Source organism: Octopus sinensis, linkage group LG3 (genome assembly GCF_006345805.1).
Source record: "Octopus sinensis linkage group LG3, ASM634580v1, whole genome shotgun sequence".
NCBI lineage: Eukaryota > Metazoa > Mollusca > Cephalopoda > Octopoda > Octopodidae > Octopus > Octopus sinensis.
In genome coordinates, this window is record NC_042999.1 from 51402756 (window position 1) to 51424757 (window position 22002).

Sequence of the window (22002 nt, forward strand, 5' to 3'; positions counted from 1 at the left end):
TAGAGCAGTGGAAGAATGTTACTTTCTTGGACAAGTTATCTTTTACCTTATCTGACCACCAGCCAAGTATATGTGTGGAGACAGCCAAAAGAAACATTTTACCCAGACTGCCTTCTTCCAACTGTTAAACATGGAGGAGGATCCGTGATGATCTTGGGGGCTATATCCTGGAAATCTGCCGGTCCAATGGTTCCCCTTCATGGCAGTATTAATAGTCCAGACTATTTAAGCATTTTATCTGATCAAATTCATCCTATGGTTGCAGAACTGTTTCCAGAGGGAAACACAATCTTTCAGGATGATAATGCACCAATTCACACTGCTAAAGTTGTTACTGAATGGCACAAGGAACATTCTAGTGAAGTTGAACATCTTATCTGGCCACCACAGTCTCCACATCTCAATATTATTGAACATTTATGGTGCATTTTAGAAAAACAAGTAAGGAATTGATATCCTCCACCATCATCACTACAAGAACTAGAAACTGTTTTAATTGAAGAATGGACAAAAATCCCTTTAGAAACAATTCAAACTTTGTACGAGTCCATACCTCATAGAATTCAAGCTGTAATTACCCTGAATTAAAATGAATTCGCTTGAAATTTTTAAGGTGTTTCCATTATTTTGTCCAAACCCTGTGTGTGTGTGTATATATATATGAAATCAAAATCAAATTCGATGACTGGCATCCGTGCTAGTGGAGCACTAAGAGTACCATATGAGCATGATCTTTGCCAGAGCAACAAGCTGGCCTCCATGCCAATGGCACATAAAAAGCACCATTTGAGCATGATCATTACCTGCGTCACCTTACTGGTACTTGTCTCTTCTCTTGTCTTGTGACAGCGTTCACCCAGGGTGGGTTGAGCCAGCTTCCCTGGTCTTGGCGGCATCACGAACCATAGAAGAAGTTTCGTGGGAATATTGAATTCACAAGCAGTCCCTGACATCCTGCATGCATATCCCGAGTGACAGGATACCCTGTTTGCTGCGGAGTCTCCACAGACACAAGGACAGAATGACCTCAAAGCAGCTGGTTGCCAATCAGACGCCTCTTGGAATTTTCACCAGAGCCCCGTTGGCCAGGCTGCGGCCCTAATACTGCTTGGTGCCAAACCAATCTGCCTTGGGTAGCCCTACCAGGAACCAAAGTTCCTTACAGCACGTGAAAAAACATTCGAGCGAGGTCATTGCCAGTGCCGCTGGACTGGCTCCTGTGGAGGTGGCACACAAAAAGCACCATTTGAGCGTGGCCGCTGTCAGTACCGCCTGACTGGCCCTCGTGCCGGTGGCACGTAAAAGCACCCACTACACTCTCGGAGTGGTTGGCGTTAGGAAGGGCATCCAGCTGTAGAAACTCTGCCAGATCAGATTGGAGTCTGGTGCAGTGATCTGGTTCGCCAGACCTCAGTCAAATCGTCCAACCCATGCTAGCATGGAAAGCGAACGTTAAACGATGATGATGATGATATATATGTAGTAACACAAAGAGAGGAATTTCGATTATCCCCATGTGGTGAGTTGTAATGCAAAAAATATATATAAAAGAAAGAAAATGCACACACTTTACCTAGTTTTAATATATCTTTATATATAAAAGTGAAGTTGTGTGTCTGTCTCCTACGATTTAGATTCCTAACTACTCCCACATTTTGCGGTGCAGTGTAACCAAAAGCGGGTATCTTATAGTCGTGATTCATATCGAGCCCTTCTGGGTATTAGCGCACGTCTACGAGGAGTCTACGATTTAAAAAAAAATTTACCATCATTTTCCCCCATTTTTAATGCATTTTTTGCTATTATCTAAGGGAAGTAACTCTCTAAAAATGTATTATTAAATCTCAGAACGTAAAAAGCTACAGTAACACCCCCCTTTGTGGTTAGCCATATTGAGTTGGCTATCATACTTTACATCTCTAAAAATGCTTATATAGTTATTTCCCTTACAAACCCGAGCAACGCCGGGCGATGCTGCTAGTTTTTAATATATTTTGTATTGTGTTTGTCGATAGAAATACTCAGGACCTCCGTCTTCAAGACCTCAGAATAACACGAACTGAAAGACAATATCCACCCTCACTTATAGTCGATGGAATTAAGCATGCTAAGAAATTAGACATTAAAACACTAAGATCATGAAAACGTAACACCACACCTCATCTCAAAACACTACTGTATATATCAACTCTAGAAACAATGAGGCATACAACATTATTGTACGAAATCTACCTATGATCACTAGGGATCCAAAAATGAAAAAAATATTCTGAAAACACATAAATTCATCAAATGCAAAAAGCAACAAAAATCGCCGAAAAGACTTCTAACAAATGCAAAGCTTTACATAACAACCGTGAAACCAACAGTTAAAAACTATCCAACCCATGTCAGCATGGTAAACAGATGGTTAAATGATGATGATATCCAAACTGCTATATTTAATATATCTAACTTGTTTATCCTCATAAATGCCTCTACACACACATACACAAACACACAGAAGAAACATTAAGCTAAACCCTCAAAAGTTAATCTAGTCAGATGATCTCTACCAAAATTATTATCTCCTTATAGGATAAAAATCACAGTGTTTCTAATTAAATACCGAAAGGATTCAATGTGTGACCTTAAAACTCCTGAAGGGGTATACAGACCAGTAGTATGTAACGTCAGTACTAGTGAGAAAGTGAACAAAAGTTAGAATAAAAGGTTAAAAAAATCCTTAAGTAAATTCTAGTGTCATCATTGAGAAAATAAGAGAGAAGTGAGGTTGTAGAATGTCAGATGAAATCGATATGCAATGGTGAGAGGAAAAGAGAAAATTATGTTAATCCAGGAAGAGTTAAATACAGTGTTTTGTTGGGTTATGATAGAAAAGAAATAAAATATACAAGCATACAAATTAAGTTGACATTTTTCTTCAATAACACGAGTTGGATAGGTTGACAATGTTAACCCGATGACAACAGTTTTTTTTTTTATCGGGCAACTAGGTTACACTGACGGTAATCAACTTGGCCAAGATCAGCAATTAGTGCACAACAATGGTTCGGCATATATTTATGAAGACGGCGAGCTAGCAGAAATGTTAGCGCACTGGGCGAAATGCTTAGCGGTATTTCGTCTGTTGTTACGTTCTGAGTTCAAATTCCACCGAGGTCGACTTTTCCTTTCATCCTTTCGGGGTCAATAAATAAAGTACCAGTTTTGCACTGGGGTCGATGTAATTGACTTAATCCTTTTGTCTGTCCTTGTTTGTCCCCTCTATGTTTAGCCCCTCGTGGGTAGTAAAGAAATATATATTTATGGCAACGGCTTTACGAGAACCGTAAATTCAACGAAACTGGCATAAAGTGACACTGAAAATCCCCCAAACCATTTTATTTCTATAAATACATCTTTTTTCCATTTTAAGACGAGTTGTATTCTGAAAAAACTGAATACAGGAAATGAATCCAAGTCAACTGGAAGACAGACATTAAATGAAGATGATAATTTTTACACACACACACACACACATGCACATGCATGTAAGTATATTTTTGCTCTTTTTTTTTGTTGTTGTCTTTCAAGGTACTTGGTGATCCTGCTGGAGACAGTGCCACGTAAAAAGCATCCAGAGCATTCTGTAAAGCAGAAGGACACCTAGCTACAGAAACCCTGCCAAAACAATGAAGCTTGCTAAAGCTTCCAGCCTTGCCAACTCAAGTCAAACCATCCAACCCATGTCAGCATGGAAAACAGATGTTAAATGGTGATGGTGATAACATATATATTCACACATACAGTTGTGTCGAGTGTAGACATGGTTATGTGGTTAAGAAACTTGCTTCCTAATCACATGGCTTTGGGTTCAATCCCACTGTACAGCACCTTGAACAATTGTCATCTACTATAAGTTCAGGCCAACCAAACGTTAAAGAGTGAATTTGGTTAACCAAATCTGAAAGAAGTACGCTTTTCCATGCTGGCATGGGTCGAACAGTTCAAGAGGAACTGGTAAGTCAGAAGACGGCACCAACCCCTGCTGTGTGCTCTGGCATAGCTTTTACGGCTGAATGCCCTTCCTAACACCAACCACTTTACAGAATTTACTGGGTGCTTTTTATGCAGCACCAGCAGTAGTGAGGTCGCAAGTAGCTCACAGGACGAGACCCCTTAATTGAGCAGGAAGTAGAATTGAGAGACAGAAAAGGGAATCTTGCATCTGAGGGAAAACATGGCTACCTTACATGGGGATAGGAGAGAGAGAGAGAGATGGTGAAGATGTGACAAGGAGAGGAAGGCAAGGACCATACACTCAAGTTGCAGGAAGGTTTATATAGTGAAGTGGACCAGGGACTAGCATTCAGTCCACACTGTAAAGTAGTTGGCATTTGGAAGGGCATCCAGCAGTAAAAACCATGCCAGAACTGACCTAATTTGTGCTGGTGCCATGTAAAAAGTACTCAGCCCACTCTGTGGGGTGGTTGGTGTTAGGAAGGGCATCCAGCTATAAAAACCCTGCCAAAACAGACACAGAAGTCAGGTGCAGTCTTCTGCCTGGCCAGCTCCTGTCAAACTGTCCAACCGATGCCAGTATAGAAGGTGGACGTTAAACAATGATGATGATGATAGTGAGACTTGGTCCCTCAATGCAGAGGACATGCAAAGACTGGAGAGGAATGAAGCTAATATGCTCCCAAACCAAAATGGAAAGCAGATACAAAACGATGATGACTCATCATCCTTTATTGTCTGGCTTCTCTGTTGGCATGGGCTGAATGGTTTGAATCCAAAGGTTCAGAGCACTGAGACATGCTCCAATGTCAGTTTGGCCTGGTTTCTTCAACTGGATCCTCTTCCTAATAGCCACCACTTTACAGAGTGTACTAGGTGCTTTCTTTTGTGGCACCAGCACTAGTGAAGTCACCCATGTAGCTCACAAGATCATCTGCCAAGTGTGGTTGCAGTAGAGAGAGAGAGAGAGAGCAGCAACTTTATGTAAGGTAATGATAGGTAAAAGTATAATGGAAGAGTCTGGAACAGGTTTCTTGCTATAAAGGAGCTACAGGGCTGATCATATTATACAATAGTGGATGAGAGTAATTGGTGGGAAGCTGGAAAGAGGAGATAAAGATAGTGGGAACATTATATCAGGGTGAGCCCTTGGGGAGAAAAGAAGAGGAAAAGTGGTGGGATAGAAGTAGCAAGAGTGTATGGAGAGAGTAAGGGATGGTAAGAAATGGGGTAGAGGAACAAATATACAGAATGATGAACAAGAATTGAGGCAGCCTCTTTAATCCGGCCACACACAACACTGTCCAGTACCTGTGGTATGATAAAATGTACCCAGTCCACAGTGTAAAGTAGTTGATGAGGAGAGGGATACACAGTCCCTTTTGTGGTTGGTTAACTCTTTTACTGCATTTGATGACTAACAACCACTAAGAATGGTGAAACATTTTGAGACTAGTTTAACCCACGACAATAACAACAAGAATGGAAACAATCATGGCATTGTGTGTAGAGAATGGAACTTGCTATCACTGAAGCTGAAAAGAAAGAGGTATAAAAGTAGAATTATGAGAGGTTGTTGAATAAGAAAAATATCTTTCAGAAGTAGACGCAAAGCCATGTAGGTTGACATCCAAACAAAATAAGATGGCCAAGAAAGCAGCTAGTCCATGAGCTGGTCAAAATGTCTGCAGGATAAAGTGACACGCTCATCAAGTGATAGAAGGATGAAGGAGAGGTACCAGATAAAGGCAATTACAGAGGCATCAGATTGTTGGGCCAGGTTATAGAAGTTACAGAAAAAGTGATTGCACAATTAATGAGGAAGAGAATTAGCCTAGAAGCCAAATTGAGATTTGCACCAAGAAGAGGGACTACTAATGCTATGTTTCTTGTGAAACAACTGCAGGGAAATATTAAACCCCTATACCTGGTATTCATCAACCTATAGAAGGCCTTTGAAGGAGTTCAACACTTTTCAAGTTGGTGATCAGAGTTAAATGAATGGCTTTTGAGAGAGTCAGCAATAAGTTTAAGAGTGAATTTAGCATTTAGATAAAGATCACTCAGAGCTCAGTTGTCAGTCCTCACCTGTTTGTTATATTCCGACAGGTGTTTAAGACCAGCTGTCCATGAGAACTCCTCTATGCTAATTACCTAGTTCTTATAGCAGAGAGTGATTGAGAGAAAATATCCCAGATATAGAATAAAAATCTGGAAACAAGTGGCCTCACAATAAGCATTAGACAAAAAGTTTTAATTAGGAAAGATAGACATGTGGCAGAGCTTGAATTGCTAAAAAAAAAAGGGGATACATTTGGGGTTTCCAGTGTAAACTATGGACACACACAAGATATGTAGTACGGAGGTTTGATATTAAGAGAGGTAGCCTTACAGCTTTTCTGCAACTTCTGAATTCGCTCTTTCACTCTCTCTCTCTCTCTCTGTATACATGTGTGTGTGTATGTGTGTGTTGTGTGTGTGTGTGTGTGTGTATAGGGTAAAAACCCCATCAGTCATGAATGACTATGGCATTGTACCTAGAAAGTTACCCTCCCAGGCACAAGTCCGGGCAAGGTTGTTTATGGAAGACCAGCAGTTGCCCTTGCATGCCAGCCTCCCCTCTCCATGCCACAGATGTTACCCAAGGGAAAGGTAAAGGCCAATACAGCTTGGCACCAGTGACATTGCGATTCATTTCTATAGCTGAGTGAACTGGAGCAACATGAAATGAAGTGTCTTGCACAAGAACACAATGCACAACACTGTCCAGGAATCAAACTCACTACCTCATGATGGTGAGCCCAATGCTCTAACCACTGAGCCATGGACTTTGTGCACATATATATATATATATATATATATATGCACAGGAGTGGCTGTGTGGTAAGTTGCTTGTTTACCAACCACATGGTTCCGGGTTCAGTCCCACTGTGTGGCACTTTGGGCAAGTGTCTTCTACTATAGCCTCGGGTCGACCAAAGCCTTGTGAGTGGATTTGGTAGACGGAAACTGAAAGAAGCCCATCGTATATATTTATATATATATATATGTGTGTGTGTGTGTGTGTGTGTGTGTGTGTGTGTGCGTGCGTGTATGTTTGTGTGTCTGTGTTTGTCCCATCCAACATCGCTTGAGAACCGATGCTGGTGTGTTTATGTCCCCCGTCACTTAGCGGTTCGGCAAAAGAAACCGATAGAATAAGTACTGGGCTTACAAAGAATAAGTCCCGGGGTCGAGTTGCTCGATTAAAAGGCGGTGCTCCAGCATGGCCGCAGTCAAATGACTGAAACAAGTAAAAGAGTAAAAGAGTATATATATATATATATATATATATATCATCATACATGTATGTGTGTGTGTGAATGTGTGTAAAAGGAGAAATGAAGAGAGAGAACCTGTCCTGGCTCAGTTCAACACCATTACTTCTAACACATGGCTATTGAATGCCTTTAGCAGAATCCACTCAGCTACAAACCCTCTGTCTAGTTCTCTTGTCTGAGCAGAAATCCCTTTCATACTCACACCAGACTAAGAATTTCTGAAAAGAGTTGTGAGCGCTGCTGCTCTTCCTAACTAAACCACCGAATAACAACTCTGCTTGCCATTGCGTTACTTACCCCAATGCTAATGCTGCGAACTGGCAGAAATGTTAGCACGCCGGGCGAAATGCTTAGCAGTATTTCGTCTGCCGTTACGTTCTGAGTTCAAATTCCGCCGAGGTCAATTTTGCCTTTCATCCTTTCGGGGTCAATTAAATAAGTACCAGTCACGCACTGGGGGTCGATATAATCGACTTAACCCATTTGTCCCTTCTGTGTGTAGCTCCTTGTGGGTAGTAAAGAAATAGGTAATGCTGTCATATGATTAGAGAAAAAGAGGGAGAGAGAAAAGGAGGGAGGGAGAAAAAGAGGGAGGGAGAAAAAGACGGAGGGAGGGAGAAAAAGACGGAGAGAGAAAGGGAGGGAGGGAGGGAGGGAGAAACATCCATGACGTGAGGTGGAGGAAATGTAATTGTAACACTTTCACATGATTAGTTGAATGGAAAGAGAGGAGAAATAAAAAAAAAAGAGCGAGTAAAAGAGGATAAGGTGTAAAGTGAGACAGAAAGAGGGAGAGAGGTGTCCATGACATGGTAGGGGGAATGTAATATTTATTACAGGGTTAAAAAAAAGTTAGCTGAAGGTGAGGTTAAAGAAAGGCACAGAGGGAGAGGAGGGAGAGAGAGATGGTGGTGGTGGTGGAGATTGGCCGGTGAAAAGTGTATTTTTAAAAAATTAAACTAAATTTGTTATATCACTCGAGGCATACGCATAAGAGGAATTTTGTGAATTCACACTTATTTACATGGCAGATATATATACAATCTAATTAAAGGCTGTATCATATCTCTTTTACTCTTTTACTTGTTTCAGTCATTTGACTGCGGCCATGCTGGAGCACCGCCTTTAGTCGAGCAAATCGACCCCGGGACTTATTCTTTGTAAGCCCAGTACTTATTCTATCAGTCTCTTTTGCCGAACGGCTAAGTTACGGCGACGTAAACACACCAGCATCAGTTGTCAAGCAATGCTAGGGGGACAAACACAGACACACAAACACACACATACATATATATATATATATATATATATACATATATACAACAGGCTTCTTTCAGTTTCCGTTTACCAAATCCACTCACAAGGCTTTGGTCGGCCCGAGGCTATAGCAGAAGACACTTGCCCAAGATGCCACGCAGTAGGACTGAACCCGGAACCATGTGGTTGGTAAACAAGCTACTTACCACACAGCCAATCCTGCATATGTATAGGATTTTTTTTGTTTTGTTTATGACAAAAATAAGAGTGAATATCTATTTTATGAGTGTTGTGTATGGAGTCTATAAAATTGTGCATAAAATATATAAAGTGTATATATAAAGTGCATTAAGTAATCATCGTATTCCAGTTTCTTTCACTTTTCAACGAGTAGCAGAACAGCAACTATCTTTCCAGACAGATACAACACATGCTACGCTTTCAAGTTTTTTTGGATAAAGTTTTCAGAAATAACCCAGTAGGGTTAACCATTAATTCCATGAAATATTCACTGGTCCTGTTAGTAAAGTAATTAATGGAAGCTAAAAATTACCTCCAGTGTAACTTGCTAGTAAGAATAAATATACCCTCACATCATCACTTGGGTATCTCTAAAGTTGTACAACAGAACGTCTTGGATGCATCCCCGCTCAAAGCACTAGCACCTCATCGACTACGTTATCATAAGGAAGAGGGACAGGCAAGACATTGTACGGAGCAAAACCCAAACGAAGTTGCGCCAGATGCAGGATTACTGGTTTAGCAGCAAAGCAGACATGATCCAGGGCTTTGCAGACAGAAATGACATGAAGAATTTCTATGACAGCTTGAAGGAAGTTTACGGCCCTACTACTGCAAGAACACTGTCTCCCCTCCTTAGTGTTGATGGGGCAACACTGATCACCAATAAGGAAAAGGTATTAGAGAGATGGGTTGAACATTTCGACAACGTCCTGAATAGGCCTTCCACCATCAATCTTGAAGCCATTGATAGGCTACCTCAAGTCCCTGTTGAGGAGTCAATGGACGTCAAACCAACTTTGGAGGAAATTCAGAAAGCATGCCGCCTACTGTCCAGTAGCAAAGCACCTGGTCCGGACCCCATCCCAGCTGAAGTATTCAAAGAAGGCAGTATCGCCCTGACGAGGAAAATTCACCAGCTGTTTCAGCTCATCTGGATGCATGAGACAGTGCCTCAGGACTTCAAGGACGCCTCCATCATCCACCTCTACAAGCGAAATGGAAACCACCAGGTCTGCAACAATCATTGTGGAATTTCACTGCTGTCCATCACAGGCAAGATCCTGGATTGAGTTTTGCTCAACCGCCTCATTGCACACCTAAAGCAGGGTCTCCTACCTGAGAGCCAATGTGGCTTCCGGAAAGAGCATGGGACTATCAACATAGTGTTTGTTGTTAGACAGCAGCAGAAGTGTCAGAAGAAGAACGTCGACCTCTACACCTACATCAACCTGATCAAGGCCTTTGATACCGTTAGTAGAGAAGGTCTCTGGAGAATCTTGGTGAAGTATGGATGCCTCAGAAAATTCATCACCATTGTAACACAACTACACGATGGCATGTTAGCAAGAGTACAGGACAATGGAGAGACCTCTGATCCATTCCCTGTCTCCAACAGAGTGAAACAAGGATGTGTCCTTGCTCCCACCTTGTTCAGCCTTACGTTCTCAGCCATGCTGACAGATGCTTTCAGGGACACAGACATAAGCATCAAGTACTGGTCCAACGGTTCAGTCTTCAACCTCAGGAGGCTCAAAGCGAAAACCAAGGTTCCAGTAGACACTGTCAACGACCTCCTGTTTGCTGATGACTGCACTCTCAATGCTGCCACTGAGTCCAACATACAGCACAGCCTTGACTTGTTCTCTGGCGCCTGCAACAACTTTGGCCTTACTATCAATACAAAAAAGACTGAGGTAACGTATCAGCCAGCTCCAACCAAGACCTACATTGAACCCAACATCACCATCAACGGGCAGTGACTGAACATGGTGGACAAGTTCACCTACCTTGGCAGCACACTCTCTAGAAATGTTGTCGTCAATGACAAAATCAATGCCAGACTCGCTGAGGCAAGTGCTGCCTTTGGCAGGCTACGCAAGACTGTCTGGGACAGGAGAGGGATCACCATCATGACAAAGATCAAGGTGTACTGGGCTGTTGTTCTCACAACGCTGCTTTACGGCTGCAAGTCCTGGACAGTCTACCAGCGTCATGCCAGGAAGCTGAACCACTTTCATACAATACGCCTCAGAAAATTTCTTGGCATAAAGTGGCAGGATAGGATCCCGGACACCAAGGTACTAATACGTGCTAACCTGCCCAGCATCCATACCATCTTGATGCAGTCTCAGCTTCGCTGGGCAGGGCAAGTAGTTCGCATGCCAGACAATCGATTACCAAAAAGATTGCTCTTTGGCAAGCTGCAAAAGGGAAAGTGCTCACGTCGGCTAGAAGAAGTGCTTTAAGGACACACTGAAAGCCTTCAACATCGACCATGACACATGGGAGCAGTCTGCTCTAGACAGAGAAGGGTGGCAATCAGCTGTCCACAAGGGTGCCAACACATGCAAGACCAATATTCTGAAAATATTCAAACAGACCAGTCTGGAAAAGAAGAATTTGGAAGCTTAAGGATCCTTTAAAAAGTCAGAGATTTGGAGACATCTTAATTGAAGCACAGGAGGAGTTACAAACACGTAACATAGAGGACAACTGGAAGTTCCTTACTGAGTGCTATAGACCAAATCTGTGGCTGGTGCAAAGTCCCAATGAGACATAGGGTGATATGGTGGAGGACTGTTAGAGAGAAGAAACAGGCCTGGAAGAATGGTAGTAGCAGAGAATTATATCAGGTCACCAGAAGGGAAGCTGGATGCCCTTCCTTAAGGCCAACTACTCCAAGAGAGTAGAGAGTACCTTTTATACATCATCAGCATGGGTACTTTTTATATGTCACCAGCATGCAGGTATGCAAGCAAGGTCTGGAAACAAAGGGACTTAGAGTTAATTTAGCAAAGACCGAAGTTCTTGTAAGGAGGAAAACAGACAAATCACTGATCCCTTCTGGGAGATGGCCTTGCTCGATGTGTAGAAAAGGTGTTCATAGAAATTCCATGCAGTGGTATCACAGGAAGGTTAAAAGAGAAAGTAGGTCTTTGTGTGTAGCAAATGTGCACACTAAGAATGTACAGAAAGAAAGAACCCTTTAAATGTGCTGGGGGATCCTTAGAAGTAGTAAATAGTCTCAGTTACTTAGGTGACCAAGTAAGCAGTGGAGGAGGATGTTTTGAAAGTGTAGTGGCCAGACTACAGGCTGGGCAAAGTTGAGAGAGCTATTACCTTTGCTAGTAACAAAGGGGCTCTCTCTTAGAGTGAAAGGCAGATTGTATGATGCCTGTTTATGAACAGCTATGCTACATGGACTGTAACCACTGAGGACAAGCAAAGACTTGAAAGAAATGCAGTCAGCAAGCTCTGCTGGATGGGTAATGTCAGTGTGTGTGTATGACAGAGTGTAAATGATTTAAGAGGAAAAACTGTAAGAGGCATCAGATGTAGGGTGCAAGAGAGAAGTCTGTACCGGTATGGTCATGTGATGTGTATGGACAAGGTCAGCTGCATCAAGAAGTGCCAATCTCTAATTGTGGAGGGAATGTGTGGAAAGGGTAGACTCAAGAAGACGTGGGACAAAGTGGTAAGAAAGGATCTTCAGATACTGGGCTTCACAGAGGAGATGACAAGGGACCAAAACTCCTGGTGGTTTGCTGTGCTTGAGAAGATATGTCAAGCTAAGTAAAATTGTGGCCATCCATACACGCAGACATGTCTTCTACATCTCTCTCTCAGCTGAGAGATCCTAGTCTTGCAGGCTCATAGGTGTTGGGGTCATGTAAAAGCACCCATGCTGGTGCTATGTAGAAGCACACATACCTATTTCTTTACTGCCCACAAGGGGCTACAGACAGAGGGAACAAACAAGGATATACAAAAGGATTAAGTCGATTACATCGACCCCAGTGCGTAACTGGTACTTAATTTATCAACCTTGGCGGAATTTGAACTCAGAACGTAACAGCAGACGAAATACGACTACACATTTTACTGGACGTGCTAACTTTTCTGCCAGCTCACCAATTCATGGAAAAAATAGTCCATGAAAAATGATATCCCATGGAAGTATTGTACAATATGTTTGAGGTACCAAAATCCAAACTATTTAAAACTACATGTTCTAGCACACATACCATTGCTATGTAAAAGCACCCATGCTGGAGCCATGTCAAAGCACCTGTGCTGGTGCCACATTAAAAGCACCCATTGCACACTCTATAAAGTGGCTGGCTTTCATAAGGGTTATCCAGCCATAGGAACCATGTCAAAACAGACAACTGGAGTGCTGGCAGATCCTATTTCTTTATTACCCACAAGGGGCTAAACATAGACCCCAGTGCGTAACTGGTACTTAATTTATCGACCCCGAAAAGATGAAAGGCAAAGTCGACCTCGGCGGAATTTGAACTCAGAACGTAACGGCAGACGAAATACCGTTAAACATTTCACCCGACGTGCTAACGTATCTGCCAGCTCACCGCCTTGCTGGCAGATCCTGTCACACTGTCCACCCTATGCCAGCAGAGAGAACAGACATTAAATGATGGTAATGGATCTGAGATGTTATACAGATCAGGGAAACTATCCCCTAACACCACCACAAACCTCAGCATCATTTTATACCCCTTTTCCATGGTTCTCCTTACTAGTCACTCAATCGAGAAAAAAAGGATAAGATTTTCTAAAATACATGCAGTGATTCTTTCAGCACATTGCTCTTCTTTATTTCTCATGCCATATACATGTTGTGTTAAATAGAAAGACACTGGAATGTGTACAATATGTCTGCAATGTAAAAATCATTAACACTGGATTATTCATGTATATCTATTCTCTGCTGCTCACCACCTGGAACAAGTTACAAATTTATCTCACTTCAAAAGGACAATCAATAAAGCTTTATGAATTAATGTCAACCTCCTGCTCTCACTTCAGAGACCCATATTGTGTCTCTTTAGATTCATCGCAAACGTGGCCCTCACTCGTTTTATTTTCATCCTATCATTTCTTAATCAGTAAAATATACAAGTTCAAAGAATTTTTACTTGGGAAGCTATGAAATCAAAATATTAAAATTTCAGCAAGAAATAACATTTCAACATTCTGCATTTTGATGTGTTAAAATTTGAAAACATTTTACTGAGTTTTATTTAATGAGGAACTCCATCTGAAACACACATTCACACAATAACATTGGAAATAAGAGTTTATTAATGATTTTGGAACTAAACAATAAAATCTTTTAGGAATTATTTGTCTTTTTTTTTTTTTTGAGAAATAGCTAGGCACAGGTAAAACTGCAATAGTCTGAATATAACATGGACTTCAAACAACTGTCTCTCTCAGTTGAAAATTTATTGACTATGCATAAACACACATGTCAGTTGTTTTATGATTTATTTCTTGGGATAGTTACTAATACACATTCACACACACAATTATTGATTGACCGTTTCACATTTGACATCGTCATTACTCACAACACGATTACCAATAAACCGTCCTCCAAATACGAAGTCCTGTCACCCTTCCACACACACTAGCACGATATAGTTTATATCAACAGGTATAAACTATCGATTTCTTACAAAGGTAGGTAGTAGGCCGCAGAACGTTATTGGAGAGAGGAAATGTGACTGTGTGATGCTGATGCCTTTCTTAATCACATAAAAATAAACTAATAACATAAAAGCAGTCTAATTCTATCGGCAACACACATACGTGTGTGTGTGTGTGTATACTCATACACGCACACCTGTCTGATTTTTTCCAATGACCAGCTGACACAAGCTGTCAATCCAAATGCTGACGTCACCAGCAATATCGTATATAACCCACTGAAACAAGTGGCAATAATAATAAGAATATTAATAATAATGATTGCAAAGGCTGCTGAAAACTTGTGAATACCTAAGGTTGCAGGTAGTAACCCACAACCCACATAAATTGGTAACTGCAAAAAATTATCCATAAATCCTACCAGGAATATGACCGAACCTGAGCCAAACCATAATAATAATAATAATAATAATAATAATAATTTCAAACAGGCACAAGATCACAAATCTGAGGGAGGATAGATTAAGCGGTTACATCAGTTTCAATACTTGGCTGGTACTTTTATTTTATTTTATTTTATCAACCCAGGAAGGATGGAAAGTAAAGTCGACTTCGAACTCAAGACGTAATGGGTAGCAACTGAAACCAAAAAGCATTCTGTCCACCGATCTAGTGTTATGATAATGATTATTATTACTTTAATAAAGGCTAAAATGAAATGTAGTGGCATACATGTTTCTCACTGGTATTCGCTAATACATGTCCTTGCTAAGACGGTAGGATGCAGAGAGGTGGTGGTCACTTTGGGACCGCTTCAGTTTTTAACAAAGTATACTCATATATATACACGACACTCGGAGTGAATAAGTGATGTTGATGCTTTGCTCAGCACCATTTGTATACGAAATGATTCCAAATTAAATCAGAAAACACAGGAAGATACAAAAGTAGAGTTATATGTACACACGTATTGTAGTTTTATACACACTATATGTATATATATATACATACACACACATTGTATATTTATATACATACACACGTATATCTCATACAAATACATTGTATATTTATATAGACACATACTGCATATTCATAAATACACTTTCTATATTTTTACAAATACAGTTTATATTTAATAATACATACATTGCGTGTATGTATGTAGTGTGTATGTATGTATATATATATACACACACACACACACACACACATATATATAAACACATTGCATATATACTAATGTGCGTATATATATATATACACATCGCATCCATACAAGTAGACCCACTGAGCAGCTGTGTGTATGTATATATATATACATACATTACCGTACACACCTTGTTGACTGACATGAAACAATCTCAGCTTATTTTCCGCTGCCTTTCATTAGATTTGAACACACAATAGTAGTTACGTTTACACAACTACAACTCAACAACATCTTCACCCTAACATATTGCTCAACCCTGGCCCAGTCCACCGATGATGCGCCCAATTGTGACCATCTCGTTTGTTTAAAGAGTCTTCGGGACCACATTACCTTGTGTGTATTTATTCTAGACGGGTAGAGTGTGATTTGAGGGAGATTTAGTTATTTTGATAAGGGTGGAGGGTCGCCATAACGTATCGTAGTTGTTGTGGCGAGCAAAAGTAGGAGAATTATGAAGATAAGAGAGAGAGAGATTTCAGTTGGAAGTGAAATTGTATGGAGAAACAAGAGGCGATTATTTCGCTGTTGCTTGAAATATATCAGCAGAAAGACATGGACAGCTTACCTAAGTAGTGAGTAGAGAAAGTATTGAAGTAATCCACGGTGTAGTTTAATGTTTCAAGCGAAGTGAAGCCAGGCTGAAGCCAGACATTCTCTCTCTGTCTCCACGCGTCTTCAATAAAGACGACACAAAATCATCAACTCCATCTTGAATACGGAATCAGCCGGAACCTCCCGAACACTTCCGACTGTTGTCGACTATTTCTGACTGTCAACCTGTTTAGTTTAACATGTCCTTGTTTCAGAGTTTTGCTTTCTTTTCAAACGTTGTCTTTATAATTTGAAATATTAATCTCTTATGATTACTCTCCCAATATAAAAATCCATTGGAGAGGATGTGATACTATTATAAAATGTTTATGTATTTCGCAAAGCTTTTAATGACTTGATGTAATTTTAAAAAATGACAACCTAAAATTCTAACTTTGCTGCTTAGACATTTAGAATAATACAAATGGTTTCAGAATAAATATTTTTCTTAGAATAAGTTTTCAAGTTCTGCAATCGTTTCCATAAATGAATTATAACGTGTTAATATGTGCAAAACGTCATTAGCAAACTGTTGATATGCGTAAAACGTCATTATCAGCCGGTTGATAAGTGTTGAACGTCATTAGCAGCGTGTTAAAACATGAGTAAAACGTCACAAGCCATTAATTCTATCAGATTGTTTTAATTATCGTCTGTAATTAATGATTTTGTTCCCTGTTTATTAGTGTAATCCCAACTAACTAAATGCTAGGATTGTCATAAAAAGCCCAATATGACTCCAAGCAACCGTTTCAGATGAAAACCACCGTAAAATTCTTTGAAACAAATGAGCAAATTATCTTCATTTACTTTGCTGTATCTAGAGAGGGAGTTAAACTGTATTCCACAGATGCTGTACTCTGGATAGGGGATATACCACACTGTCCATTTATGTACATGTTGTTTGTACTGCGTGGCACCTTGGGCAAGTGTCTTCTACTATAGCCTCAGGCCGACCAAAGCCTTGTGAGTGGATTTGGTAGACGGAAACTGAAAGAAGCCTGTCGTATATATGTATATATATTTATATGTGTATGTTTGTGTGTTGTGTTTGTCCCTCCCACCTCCCAACATCTCTTGACAACAGATGCTGGTGTGTTTACATCCCCGTAACTTAGCGGTTCGGCAAAAAAGACCGATAGAATAAGTACTAGGCTTACAGAGAATAAGTCCTGGGGTCGATTTCCTCGACTAAAAGCGGTGCTCCAGCATGGCCACAGTCAAATGACTGAAACAAGTAAATGAGTATGTGTAAGGTGTTGTTTGGTAGTTAGGGTGTGGTTGGGTTTTTAACAAAGTGTCATTGATAATTAAGAGGTTATGACCACACGATAAAAGTGACCACACAGTAAATGTGTTTCCATTATATTAAACAGTGAATATATTATACATGTACAAAATATATTTATATCATACAAAAGAACATTTCTCTTAGGATGTACATAATACTTAAAGATTTACAGTATAGAAGAAAAAGAAAAATGCTTTAGTTAAATCTGTTACGATCATCATCATCATCATCATCATTTAACATCTGTTTTCCATACAAGCATGGATTGTGCAGTTTGACAGGAGCTGACAAACTAGAGGATTGTGCCAAACTCAGATGTCTGCTTTGGCAAAGTTCCTACAGCTGAATGCCCTTTACTAATGCCAACCATTTTACACGACACACAAAATCGAGCACTGGCACCTGTGAGGTTGCCAAGTAACTTTCAGGAGAGGAGTAGTGTTGAAGCAAGTGATTTTGTGCCGGATAATAATATAACGATCATGAAATTATTGTATACAGTGCTCAGGTGTACCACAACTTGTCAGAAAGTGCGTATAAAGTATATGCAGTAATGTACAAATGTCAGGAAAGCGAACAATGTACGAGTCAGATACATGCTTGTGTGTGTATGGAGGGGAGAAAATCAGGTGTAGTGTTGGTGAATCTCAGAAAGCATGGAAGTTTTGAAGGATGCAGTGCTCCGACAACTAACAACTGATGCCGGCAGTTTGTTCCATGCTTCAGCAACTCTCAGGCGTGAAAAAATGTTTCCTAAAGTCATGGGAGCTGTGCTGTTTTCTGACTTTGTAAACATGTCCACGGGTGTTAGACAGGTGGAGTTTGAAAAGGTGCTGAGAGTTATTGTTTGTAAGATGGTTAATAATTTTATGGGTGTCTGCCAAGTCAGCTGCCAGACGTCGGAGTTTCAATGTGTCCATGCCCAGGGAAGTAAGGCATTCAGAATATGGCAAATGAGAGGTGATCGTATGATAGAGGGACTGGAATAGCAGAAACATGGTGACACTTGTTGAAAAAGAAAGAAGCTGGTGGGGAAGATGTGTCAGAAGAAACTCTCAAGTTACAGGAAGGTGAATATATATTTCTTTACTACCCACAAGGGGCTAAACATAGAGGGGGCAAACAAGGACAGACAAAGGGATTAAGTCGATTACATCGACCCCAGTGCGAAACTGGTACTTTATTTATTGACCCTGAAAGGATGAAAGGCAAAGTCGACCTCGGCGGAATTTGAACACAGAACGTAACGACAGACGAAATACCGCTAAGCATTTCACCCGGTGCGCTAACATTTCTGCCAGCTCACCGCTATTTTACCACAGGAAGGTGAATATAAAAGAAATGGTTCAGAGGAGCAGGAAGATTTGCAGAGTATGAAGGAGAATGACAGAATAGAGGGGGGGAGGTTCAGTGATAGGGGAACATAGGTGGAGGCATATCAGTTGGAGGGGAAGGGGAGAGAATGTAAGAGTGGATCAGAGAGCGGGTGCAAAAAATATGCACAGTGCCAGGTACAAAGTGATGGGTAGATAAGAGTAGAAATAGTGGATGACAGAGGTAATGGGAGGGGGTGGTTTTGGCATGATGAAGGCATGTACAAGAGAAAAGAGAGGGATTGAAAGAGAGGTTCAGAAGAAAATAAGGTGGTAAAGTATGATATGAAGAATGTGTGAGTCAAAGGAAATGGTTCCAAGGAGGGTGAAAGGGAGGGGTGAAATATATGCAGTTTCACTCTCATAATTACAGAAGATGATGATGCTGATTAACTGATAAATATTTACATGGATGTTGCATTTTGTCAAGGAGTGGCCATGCCTTTTATGTCAATATAATTAGGCTGTGGCCCTTTGCTGGAAATCTAAGCAAGGTGGTTCAAATTGAGGTAGAGACTTGCTACAAAGGTATGTTGTATAAGAACTGATGCAGAAGACAAGATGTATGAAGTCTAGAGTTGTGGTGACAAAAAGTTTTATGAAAATTAAATCTTGATTTCAATTATTTTATAAATTTCATGGTTTCTTGTACACATACCTGATTACATATGGTATACATATCTAATATAATTGGTTAAGGAATTAACATGAAATGTTGATGGGAGGTTTTAACTTAGATCACTTTAAAAGAGGAAGTTTGCATCATTGTCTCAGAAGGGTTGGTCAGAAAAGGGTTCAAATATCGTATGAAGTTGGATACAAGATAGTTACTTTAAAAGTAAATCAGGTGATGTAAATTTTTCTTACCAAAAATAAAATACTTCAAACAAATCATTGACAGAAATGGACACTGACCAGATCTGTCAAGAACAGACACAATTAAGAATATGCCCCCTCTAACAAATATTGTGACCTTACGAGCTTTCTTGGAATTGGCAAATTATTACCAAAATAATCTGCTAAAAAAAGATATGAAAAGAATTGGTCAGAAAGGCGTTTGACAAAATTAGAAAAATATTAACATCTGATTTGTCATTAGCACACTTTGGATCCTGCAGTGGAAATTGTTGTAGCTTCAGATGCCTCTGAGTACAGTATAGGAGCAGTAATGCTACATAAAGATGGTAACATGAAGACGGTGGTTCATGCTTCCCATTATCTGATATCAGCAGAGAAAAGTCCCAGCCAAATCAAAAAAGAGGCTCTAGCGATTATTTTGGCTGAAATAAAATTTAAGATTTTTACATAGTAGAAGTTTTCACCTACAGAGTCATCATCATCTGTTGTCAATATATGGAATCCCTACCCATACTGCTAATAGGTTGTAATGCTGGGGTATGATATTATTAAACTATGATTTCAACATGGAGTCTATACCATCCAAGAAATTAGGTCAAGCGAATTATTTATCAAGACTGATTTCAAAAAATGCCGAACCATTTGAAGATACTGTGGTTGCTGCTTTGCAAGCAGAAAATTAATTTAAAATGTTTTGTGTAATGTCATTCATGAACTGCCAGTTACTTTACAAGACATAAAATTAAAATCAGAAAATGATAAATTCATTACAAAAAAATGAAAGAAATAGTGAAGGTTAAATGAGATAGAAATATGCCTAACACAAATGCAAACCATTTCTTAATGCATGACAATATTTTGATGTTTGCACAAAGAGTTATCATCATTGTTCGACCGTGGTCGAGACAATGGAATTTACCATGCTACACCAGACTTCACGGTCCATCATAGCATTACGGAGGTCCTGTTGCTGGATGCCTGTATCCCTGGAGATTGTAGCATTGAAGAACCAGTGAAAGCATGCAGAAGGTGTGCCTTAGTTGCAAAAGCACCTACCACTAATTGGCAACCATGACCAAAAACCAATATTCCAAGGTCCAGACTGCATGGTGATTATTCAGATCCACTTAAGGTTGCATATTACCCTGTTGTGGTAGACAGTTTTTCAAAGTGGCCAGAAGTGCATAAGTGTAAAAAGCCAACATCTGCAGTCACAGTAAGATTTTTACATAAATTATTTGCCAGATATGATATTCCTGATACCATTGTGTCTGATAATGGAACTCAATTTACATCAGATGAGATCAGAAAATTTTGTAAAATGTTCATCATCAAACATATCACTAATCTGTCCTATCATCCTAGGTCAAACGAACAAGCAGAGTGTTTTGCTGACACTTTCAAGAGGATGTTGAAAAAGGTGAACAATGAAGTATCTGGAATGTCACCTGCAGAATTGATGTTTGCAGGAAAGATTAGATCTGTCTTTGATAAGCTGATAGCAAGTGAAAATAGAAAAAAGGCAAATAACAAAAATACTTCAAAATTCTTCAAGTTAGGTGACAAAATCTTTTTTAAAACCTATAGATGTGGTAAAGAAAGCTGGGAGGATGGTGTAATTATTAAACAAATCGGAAAAATGATATTCCTTGTAAAAGGAAAAAATGTTGAACATAAAAGACATGTTAATCAACTTAAAAAAAGATTCATGAAAAAAATAGTCCATGAAAAATGATATCCCATGGAAGTATTGTAGAATATGTTTGAGGTACCAAAATCCAAACTATTTAAAACTACACGTTCTAGCACCAGAAAATGGAAAAGAACAGAAACATTGGAGTTGAACCCTAAGTGTAAGAGAAATTAACTTGCAGTGGTGTTTAATTTTCAAAAGGGGAGAAGCTAGGGGAAACTGATTTTAAAAAGGAGAGACGTGGAAAGATTCCAACCCCCATCCACCCAAGTGATTAAAGGTAGACTGACTTATTGTTATAAAATAAAGAACTGTGAGTGATTGGCAGTTCAGATTGGTAAGCAGTTCACTGTGAGCCATTAACTGAGAGCATTGAGTCTTGTGTAATAGTAATGCATAGTTTAAATACTTTCTTTCTTCCTTGCTTCATTAAATTATATATCCAACACAAGGATCTTGTGAGAAATAGAGGAGACAGAGCAAAAATGTCATCAATATTATTACAATATAAATATGATTGCTTGAATGAAGAATGTGTTGATAACGTATGAATGCAATTTATACATTCATGTACCAGCTTTTGAGATATTTCTGTTGCACCAAGTTCCAGATACTACCAGATACTACACAGTGATTAACTTGTTATAAATGTGGAATCAATGATTATATTATTCCCTAAATTGTGATAGTAAAAACAAAAATAATACAAC

The 22002-nt window shown here is 39.8% G+C and overlaps 1 protein-coding gene across 2 annotated transcripts in view; it reads right to left on the reverse strand.

Moving 5' to 3' along the window:
• LOC115209211 (islet cell autoantigen 1) overlaps positions 1–16529 on the reverse strand; it is a 64677-nt gene extending 48148 nt beyond the window's left edge. For both annotated transcript variants that reach the window (XM_036500977.1, XM_036500974.1), the window contains exon 1: positions 16052–16529. The gene's annotated coding sequence lies outside the window, so the exon portion shown is untranslated. The remainder of the gene's footprint in view (positions 1–16051) is intronic.
• Between the last annotated feature and the right edge of the window lie 5473 nt (positions 16530–22002).